Genomic DNA, 10,603 nt, shown 5'->3' with positions numbered 1-10,603 from the left:
ATTTGCTTCTCGCGGAGGCATAGATTTGCTTTCGTGAGATGTGCTTCTCAAAAAAAGGAAAAATATGTGCCTACAGGAGAAGCACATATTTGCTTCCCGTGTCTGTGCTTCTTGAGAAAAAATGTGCTTTCACAAGAGGTTTAGATTTGCTTATCATGAAAGCACATATTTAAAAAGAGAAAAAAAATTAAAGCACATTTTTACTTCTCGTGGAGGCATCGGTTACTTCCGCATGAAGCATAGTCGTGCTTCCGAGAAAGGAAAAAAAATGTGCTTCCACAAGAATCATAGATTTGCTTCTGGTGGAGGCACGGATTTGGTAGAGGAAAATAAGTGAAAAAAAAAATCATACTTTTGGCTGTGGATTTTTCCTTTCATTTTTGTCATTTTATTGAAAAAATGATTCTAGGAAAAAAAAAAGGAAAGCTTCTAGGTTACGACAAATGGTGCACATAGAGTACGCTATTTGTCAGTGACTGAGAAGGTAGGAGTGATCTTTACAAGAGCTAACCCTTAACTTTTACTAGTGGTTGGGGCGCCCCTCGCGGCGCCTCCTGAGCGGAAACTCTGCGGTGCCAGGTAGGTCACCGCACTTTTCAGATCTTTTTTATGCCCTGGACGCGCATGTGAATGCAAGCATTGCTCATGGAATTATAACAGAAATCCCTTGGTGCTGACCAGAGCCTGCCCTGGCGCACATGTGACAGGATCAATAGGTTGGAAAAAATAAGATACAGCAGCAGCACATATTCATAAAATAGATCAAAGCTACAAGCACGCAAATATAGGAGAATCATACTCCCTCCGTTTCAAATGTCTAAAGGCCATGAAAAAGCTCTGCTGGGTCCTGGAGTGAGTAAGACGTGCTGCTCTCCTTGAGGCACTTGGCCACCAGGATCCTGTCGATGCGGTCGTCGCCAATATACACCGGCAGACGTCATCGCTTCAGTTGGGTATATACTGGAGAGGCACAACAACAGGCAGAATGTCATTGCCATAATTATTTACGACAGATTTTTACGACAGTGGTCTGAGACGCAAGTGAATACTCCCTCCGTTCCAAAATAGATGACCCAACTTTATTTATACTAAAGTTAGTATAAAGTTGGGTCATCTATTTTGGAACGGAGGGAGTATATATGAATGTTGCCTGCGTACCTAACGATTCATTCAGAAAATCCAGAGCCTTGCCCTTGTCCCATGTAATGTTTGTTCTTTGGTTATCAGCAAGAAACCCAACAACTCCATTCCAATTGGATATTACCGTTGATAGTATTAATATATCATCCTCTTCTCCTTGAAAACCATCAATAGACTTGATGCGCACATGAAAGCCATCACATGTGTTGTATTTTTTATCAAGTCTATCTTTAATAGCATCAAATTGAGACTATAGGAAGAGACCACACCGATGCTAAGCGCTTTGCCTGTACTTTTCCAACCTGCAGAAAAATTTAAACTGCTAAGTCTATACTGATCTTTTGGGGTCAATTCTCCACAAGGCTAGCAAGAGAACTTTCTTTAGCAAACTGAAGTTGATTTTGTATCAGCTTACAATTAACACAACATTATTTTCAGCTCTGAAGGTAAAAACAAACACTATCAAAAAGTGAGTACATGTAGTGGCCAACAACTCTCATAGAGCTATGTTTCATCTTTCATGTCATCTACTTAATGTTCACAGTTTTGCAAATAAAAATGTAACATTATCTATTAAACAAGGAAGTAGATGACAGTGGACTTGCTGACAAATAGGGAACTGAATTTTCATAAACCCAGATTGACGGAATTAAAAAACACAAGGTATACAGAGGTAACAAACTGGATTGTTGAACATAAAGTATTGCGCGATCACTTTTTTTATCAACGAAGATTATGCAACATTAAAATACAAGAAAGGAGGACACTATAAGCTTCTAAAGATGCCATGTTATATCAGCGAAGTCGCTTAATATAAAAACAAATCAATAACTACCAAGGACATCGAGGCAGGATATACTAAGGATGCAAGAAAAGAGAGGGCTCAGCTTAGACATACATCTAAAGATGGTTTGGATGAGGTGCAGAACAACAGCAACTTCAACCATGTTTCGTCGACTGTTTCCTGTGCCCTCCTTGTCTTCCCTCCCATCCGTGACATTCATAAGAGTGTAGCTGCCATACAGGAGGCATGTATAATCCTTGTCATAGCTAGGAGACAGGATATTTGAACCATGTAAAATCTTCCTGTCATAAAACTGAGCATTTGGAAAGAGGCTAATACAAGGAATCATGCAATACTGTATATTCAGCAAATGTTTATCAAATTTCAGTCTATCTCGCTTTTGTACCTAGAGGACAAAGTCATGGCCGAGGCCGAGGGTGTGCATCTTCATTCCCTTCGCCAGGCCCTGCAGACGGAAGGGTTGGATCGAACAAACAACACACACGAATCAGCTGCGGTTGTAGTACGCCCACTAGTTGTCCTCGCACATCCTCCTTTCTTCTCAGCCCCACGTTGCCGGCACCCAAATCCTTCCTATCCGCTCCCAGGTAGGAGAACAATGGCTCTGTAGGTTTGTAGGAGCTTCAGCAAGTGAATGAAACAATAAGAATTTTAAAAAATAGGCGTGCAAATTATAGTAGATAAAACAGAGCAACCCAACATTGTTGTATTTATGGATTTAGATCTGTCGGAGCACGGAGCAAGCATATAGAAAAAACAAGAACAGCAGCTGAGTTGTGTTGTTTGATACATGTGAATTATCGAATTTGATCATTTCATGGCACTGAAAATATTTAAAAAAATACCAGCTAGAGACCTGACTATAGAGAAATGAAGCTCACTTTGAAAGAATACTCATGCCTGATCATTGTAGAAAGAATAACAAAATACGAATACAGTGATAATAGCACTCATTTCATGTGATAAAAGGAAAAAAGAGAAGCTTCCCTGATTTTCATGGCTACATCACTAACTTTCAGGATTTGAACCTCAACCTGTTCTAGAAAGCCCACATCCCGGTTTCTATTACACGATTCGCAAATCCAAATACTTTCTTTGGTATGTATGCAGTACATTTTACAGATCACACGACTACTCCACAATCTAAAACAGAGAAACATCTCATAACTCATAAGTACAAAGTAGATGAACCAAGAGCAACCTATATATCATTCCTGTGAGAAATAACTAAGCAGGGATTTATCGGAAGAAACAATAAATGACAGCTGATAAGAGTGCTGCCTTTCAATTTCTTTGGCAAATGCTTTCCAGAAAGAAATAAGAAAAGGCTATATTTATTGTGCCCTACATAGCTCAATTAACAGAATCAATATAGATCAAATTCGTTTGGCCATTTCATCCAAGTTTCAAACTAAATTAATTTAGACAACACAGAAGGTAATACCTGTGTATGAGTAGCAGCTCATATCTCTGAATGCTCTTGCAACGGTTAGCTGCCCATCAACTGATGGCACATCTTCTGCAAATGATACATGTTTGGAATTGAATTAAATTAATTGTACAAACATGGCAAGACTGGAGTTATGTCTATTACCACCAAGTAATAAAGTGCCATTACCATATTCTCCTATGAGCGATGTAGAAGGAATGATGATGTGGGGTAGAATATATAGTCATGACATATTAATTCAGATCAGACAAAAGAGGAAACATCAAAGAAAATCAAAGAGAGCTGTAATGTTCATTCCTTGCTGCTGTTTAAATAACCTGATAGAACTAATCAATCTTTGTAATGGCTGTAACCAACAACTATTGCTATAGTAAATCAAGACTAATTTTTAACAGCCACTAATTTCCAGTATAGATTAACAATCTTAGTAATCCAAAGTAACATCACACAAACCCATATATGTGGAATAATATAGCAACCTATTGATCTGCTTATCCGCGCTCACCCTTCGTTCTGATTATATGTACTTACAACAACAGTTTAGTTGCTTCCACTAATCAAAGTGATTGATTAATGTAATGTTGGCACAAAAAATGCACTAAAGAGTTATCAAGTAATACATTGAGATTCGCTTCAACTGTTGACCTTCTCAACTTACTGACTTGCCTCATCATCCTATTATGCCAGACATAGTAGAGTTAGATAAAAAATTGATGCAAGGAGAGTGCAAAAGCTCTGGCACAAACACATATCAGTATATCACCGACCATCGGCTGCAGCTCGTCCATCAACTTTTGTTTATAATTTTTTAAGTTGTTTCACGGCAGGAGCAACCTTCATTTTCTTAATAGTACTAACTAACAAGGTGTAGAGACACATTAATCTGTTCAATCACCGGTTGGTAGAGAAAGAGGGATCCAAGGGGGTGAAGATCCAGTCGATGGTGGCCGCGCCGGTAATTACAAACAGGAGATGGAAGATCGGCGCCCTTGCCCTCGCTCGGTAGCCGATCCCCATCGCTACCTCCTCGCAGCCTCCACGAACAACACGAGACTCCTCCGCCGGAAGCCGCCTGCCGATTTAGCTGGATCAATACGCCGCCATCGGCGAGGGTGCGTACGGCCTCCGTCCCAGCTGCCGCGCCGATCCGAGCCAGCGTGGGAGGAAAGGGAAAGGTGGGGAAGGGAGGGGGGGGAGGAGCTGGCGGACGGACGGACGGACGGACCTGCAGGGTGTGGGCCGGGAGCTGCCAGCCGTGCTTCCGCGCCATGGCGCCCTCTCCTCCGGTCGCCGGGTCGCCTCCCCGGCGGCGGCGGCAGGCCAGCTCCCCGCTGCTGTTGGGGTGGGCTGCGTGCTCTCCCGCTGGCGATGCTCATGCCGGCCGGTTACATGGGAGAGAGGCCGCGTGTGTGGGCTTCAAACCCGAGGGGTGTGGCGGCGGAGGCGGAAGGAGAGGGTTGGAAACGAGAAAGGTCAAACCCCGAGCCGTTTTTTTTTTTTTGAGGGAAATACTCGTGATTATATTATGTTAAGGAAAACATTACAAGGAGACATACGGTAGATACGAGTACATCCACGCAGGATACGGAAGAACACCAAATCCAACTCAACCACACAGCCGCTGCTACCCCCATCTCGCCGTCGTCGCCGCCGGAGAGAGAAGAAAAGCGACCAACCCCTTTAGATCCGGAGAAGCACCATCGCTTGTAAGCTTTGTGAGCCGCACAATCGTAGCCCGCCGCGAGAGGCGAGATCTTGAGCAGAGCTGAAAAGCCCAGGCGGCCGGAGCAACGCCCCATGCCGCACCGGATCCGCATCGGCCAGCTTCGCTGAAGCAGGTTCAAAGACCAATCGCCGATGAACAACCTCCAGTCCTTCATCCCTGTCGTAGCCACCTCCCGCATCCACAACAAAAGAAGCGCCAGAAGCATCTTCCCATGGAGCCGAAGAAGCGGACAAGCCCCAACCACCGCTCCACAGGGCCAAAGCCGCGAACGCCATGGGTCAGAATCCTCGACCCCCCTCGCCGTCTCGCCACACCAAAGAGCCCAGCGGTGACCGACGACGACGACGACCAACTCGCAGGATCGTAAACACTCAGATCCGCGAGACCAAAAGGACCCCAGCTCCTCGCCAGTGCCAAGAACGACGCCGGGCGAGCGAAGGAGACAGGGCCACTTTATTCCGCACACCGACGCCTCCTCCGCCATGACGCCGGTGCAAAGGACACCAAACCTAGAAAATCTAGGACTATATACACCGCCAGGCATCAGATCCGGGATCTCCCACCCCTCCGGCAGCCATAATGGCCACCGGAGGTGAAGGAGACCACCGGTCTTGCCGACGGGGACAGAGGAACTCCTGGATCTCGCCCTGCCCTCTTCTGTAGGCAGTTTCGAGAGAGGACGGGAAGAGAGAGCCTTTGCTTTGCTTGCCTTTTGGTTTTTCCTAAACCCCGAGCCGTTTTCGCAGGGAAGGAAAGGATCCATTGCAAATTTAGCTAGGCAGGCGTTATCTGCGGGAGAGATATCCAGTGAAGCCGTTTGCTCTCGCGTGAGTGCGCGGTCCAGCGCCGACGTGGCTAGCACGGGCGTTCGCCCTTGATGCGCAGTTGAATGTGTTTAATTTGAGAAGCTAATCCTTAACTAGTGACTTCGCTTTGCGGCGTCGGGTAAGCAAAATCGTGCTGTTTGGGCCGGTCCAGTGCGGGGCACATGCGCCCTGATTTTTTTTTCCTGCTGCTTCTTTTCTCATTTATGATAAATGTACATAAAATTGAAAAATGCTTGGAATTTTTAAAAATGGTCACCTGTTTGGAAATAATTTTCCTTAATTCAATTCTTTTTGGGGATTTCAAAAAATGATTGTGAATTTTAAGAAATGCCCAAAAACAATTATGAATTATGAAAAGACTAGATGATGCCCCGTGTGTTGCTGCTGCAACCTTCATAAAACATATGCGTAAACTGATGCTAGAAAAACTAAAACTATTGAAAAAAAATAAAAAATGCTCTCAAGATATATTTTGAAAACAATAAAGTATATGAAGCATGAAACAAAATGTTGTATAAAAGGAGAAATATATTTAATTGAAGTCAAATGGGATGCCATGTTAACAAAAATGTATAACATGACCTACCTATATTTGCTCCAAACGTACAACATATAAATATATGTAGGTCATGCTACAAAAATGTATAACATGGCCTTTTATGCCCGCACAAAAAAAGTGAATCAAATTGATATGCATGCTTGATGAGGTAGCATGATTGCATTAATAGATTAGTGCACAAATTGTAGCTTACGACCACATGCATGACTTGATGATGTCGCATGGTTGCGTGAAGGGAAAAATAGATAGTGGGTTGCAACTGTTTAAAAATAGAGGATTCATGGGTTTAAAAAAAGGTTATTTAAAAAAGCATTCATCAATTTGAAAATTGTTCCTGAATTTCAAAAAAGATTCCAAACATCAAATTGTTCTCAGATTTTAGAAAATCATTCAAAATTTTGAAAATATCCTCAGATCTCAAATACTATTCATGAATATCCTACTACTGAGTGTAGTTACTCCCACTTTTGTTCCATACGTTCTAGATAGTATCTATCATATTGAAGAGTATGTACGCATAGTAGTATATAAGAATGTTTAGGTAATATATATACTACTTTTTTTGATAGCATGTACCATATTTTGTACATACTCATTTCACGTACAAATGTGTACGTATTTCACAAATAAAATAAAACTATGAGCTCACTTGCAATTTTTTCATATGACTCACTTTAGAGTATCTTAAATATAGTATATGAACATATTAAAAATAACAAAGTAGAGTATATAGTACCACATGGTAGTATATGAGAAATAGGTGTAACTACACCCAGTAGTAGTATCTTAAATATAGTTCAAGAATTTGGAAAATGTCGCCAAATTAAAAAAAATTCAAACATTCTCAGATTTCTAAAATCGGTACGATCTTCTAAAAATACAAAATTTTGATATGTTCCAATTTTCTAAAATATAAGGATTTTGAAAAAAAACATAAAATTTTAAATAGAATAAAAACAAGAAAAGGTAAAAAAAATCGAACAGAAAATGAACAAACAGAAAATCCTAAAATAAATCATAAACTAAACAAAACAAGAAACCAGTTGAAGAAGGTTCTAGAACCTTTCCAAAACTGATTGGATCACGATAAATGTACCGACCAATTGTAGCAACGCCTTGTAGGACAGGGTGCGCCATTGGGTGGTATTCCTCGTGTAACACAAAGAATAGGATTTACATCGCCACCGCACCAACCGCCCACCGGATCTACGTCGCCTCGGTCACCTCCCGATCGGATCCGTTGTCGGCCGCCCACATTGCTTGCCCGTGTCGCCACTGCCCTCTGCTTCCTCCCGTGTCACCTTTCCCTGCACATCTGCATCAAGCGCTGGGGTGGAGCAACTTATGACTTATAATTTGGGGTGATTTATAAGTTGGATCCGTTTGGCAAAATAAGTCACCTTTTTCACTTTTCGACTTATAAGTTGGTGACTTATTTGAAATTAAACAGGGCTTAAAACAGGTCATCGATCAGTGAAGCATGAACCAGTTCTTGTTATGAATGGTGGAACTCCTTAATACCAAACAGACAAAGAGGTACATCTATCTATGAGGATACCATTCTTGCTATGAGACACATACCCAAACAATTTGCTGCAGAAATCATCATTCTTGGAAGCTGGAACAACCATCAATACGAGCATGGAGATATTATCTTAAACAAGACATGATTCTTCTCAAGCACGGGATAAAGAATAAGCATGCATACAATTTCTCACAGTGGATAGACAATCTATACTACTATTAAAAGAGCAAACATGAATTCCTCTACAGTCACACCATATAATGCACACGGGACAACCAGAAGCCTCCGATCTAATCTATCCGACGAAATCCAACAGCCTATATTTCTCAAATGGTCTGCCACCTACTCAGACGGCACGGATTGAATGTTCTGCCGGCAGACTCCTCGTGCATCCTGCTCCGCTCGATGCTCCGACTCCCCAAATCACGGAACAATATCAAAACTGCCCCACTAAAGAGATCTCCAGGCCTCCGCAATGTCCGCATCCATCAACACGCCCGGTCACGGGATGCCAGGATCGGACGAGGACGATCCCGACCACCACGGCCACTGCGGATGTGCCCGCAGCTGCCATCGGTCTGTTGCGAGGCGCCGGAGAGCGGGGCACAACACACTGCGCGTCACAGGACCAGGCGAGCTGGCTACCGGACGGCGAGATCAGGATGTCAAGGCGGCTTGACGCGCGAGCGCATCCCTTGTGGTTGCGCCACTCGAGCCTCCGCGCCGCCAGCTCTCCCTCCTATGGCTGCTCCGCGCATCACGCAAACGCCGTTGCCGACGCCTCCCCTGCTTGCTCAGTGCTCCAAGAGCTTGGCCCGCGCCCCGGCGACGAGATCGTCGACTCCTCTTGCGCCCTTATCTCATCCGTCACTGACGCTGGCGGTGCTCATCGGATCACCAAGGAGGACCTCGGGAATCGCTGCACGGTAGTGGAGGCGTGCAGGTCGAGGAGAACCACGACACGAGGTGGAGGGGAGGATCCAGATTGTGTACCATACGTAGATGGAGGGACCTGTAGGAGGAAGAGGAGAAGGATGAACAGGAAGCAGAGGTGCCTGCCCGAGGCGTTCAGAAGGATGCAGGGGTTCCGCATGCTCAACTTCTCATACAAACAGCTCCAGGTGAGAAACTTCAAATTTCTGCTGGATCTATATTTGAAACTTCGATTACTTTACATTGACTTCTTCTTTGTTAATTTACATGACCATCCAAAATTGGTTTCCTTTTTAATCCAAGTTTCACTTGGAAGACATGGGAAACAGTGGGACTCACTGACATTTTTTACTTTCTTAATTTCATCACCATCCAAAATTCAGGTTTCCAAATTACATGCATACTCTGCAATCTGCAGACATTTTAAGTTTGCACATTTGAGGTGGGAAAACCAAACTGCTTTTTGTAGAGTAGGATGTATGTTTCAAGATCTCTTACAATGGTCGGTAGAAATTCTTGATGAGTTGGCCTAATATGCATGTGTTTTTAAAACAATAAGGGAACGATTTAGAACCTGAGGTGCAATCCGTGTGCCCTGGCAAGTGCTTGTAGATGAGGCTTTTCCTTGATATGCTTCGTAGATAAAAACCTAAGAAGATATGACGGTAAAATAAAATACTACATACATATTAGTTGCATATCTCTCTTCTTGTTCGTTGGCTTGCACATGTATAGTCAAATCTAGATCAAATATAATATGATGTTTGAGGGGCTGACAAAAAAGAAAAAGAGTGGATATAATATTAGGTTAGATGGTTCTCGCACCTAGACAGGTGCGACCGAGCCGATGAGAAGATCAGAAGCCAACGCTTGCTGACGATGGCACCTGGTAATAGTTCTGAACATAAAAAATGTCTTGAGTTGCAAAGACAATGGTAAGCATCAGAATAAATTGTTGGATGGAAAGAAATATGTATATATTCGTTCAGAACATCAATTCATTGAAAGAAGCAATGGGTCTAAATATTTGAGAACTATTGACAATCGTGTATCACCCTTGCTGTTGGCGAGTGAAATTTGAGAAAATCCAATGGGAAATCAGTAGATGATTCGTATAAATATTGGGGGAAATCAGGAAAAAATAGGTGACATTTTCATACCTTGAATTAATTTCATTGCATTGTAGTTTCTGTGTTGTTTCAAGGTAATCTTCTTCTCCAAACCCGACTTAATCCTGCAAAAAAATTATATGAGATGAGTAATTACGGGGCATCGAAACAGTCCGAACACACACACACAGAGAGAGAGAGAGAAAGAGAGAGAGAGAGAGAGAGAGAGAGAGAGAGAGAACTGGGAATCTGATGGATCGGGTAAAAGTTGTTCTGATGGCAGATTTAGAATCAGATTGAACCCTCGCCCATCCTCCTTGCCATGAGACTATGGCTCCCATGAGCGCTTAATCTGTTGGACAGCTCACGAACTCCAGCTTTGTGCCCACCTGCGACGGCGGCGAGGAGGGTCATGGGGGCCAGTCGCCCATGCTATTTTGCGACATGCGAGGAGGGCCGACACCAGGCAAAGTCGCCGCATGGGCAGGGTGGCAGCCAAGGAGAAGATTGTCATGGAGATTGGAGAAAA

At 43.3% G+C, this 10,603-nt stretch overlaps 1 long non-coding RNA gene across 12 annotated transcripts; it reads right to left on the bottom strand.

Annotated features, from left to right (window-relative positions):
* Nucleotides 1-713: 713 nt before the first annotated feature.
* Nucleotides 714-4,881, bottom strand: LOC119283666. Of its 12 annotated transcripts, none has more exons than XR_005139058.1 (6): nt 4,621-4,881; nt 3,390-4,467; nt 2,331-2,549; nt 2,039-2,237; nt 1,159-1,442; nt 714-960 (listed from the first exon to the last, which is right to left on the bottom strand). It is a non-coding gene; the product is annotated as an uncharacterized LOC119283666 (long non-coding RNA). The 12 variants fall into 12 exon arrangements; XR_005139054.1 differs by having other exon boundaries at nt 2,039-2,226; XR_005139063.1 differs by having other exon boundaries at nt 2,039-2,222.
* Nucleotides 4,882-10,603: the final 5,722 nt, after the last annotated feature.

Source organism: Triticum dicoccoides, chromosome 1A (genome assembly GCF_002162155.2).
Source record: "Triticum dicoccoides isolate Atlit2015 ecotype Zavitan chromosome 1A, WEW_v2.0, whole genome shotgun sequence".
NCBI lineage: Eukaryota > Viridiplantae > Streptophyta > Magnoliopsida > Poales > Poaceae > Triticum > Triticum dicoccoides.
The sequence above is the reverse complement of the archived record's forward strand: the minus strand, read 5'-3'. Positions and strand labels throughout refer to the sequence as shown.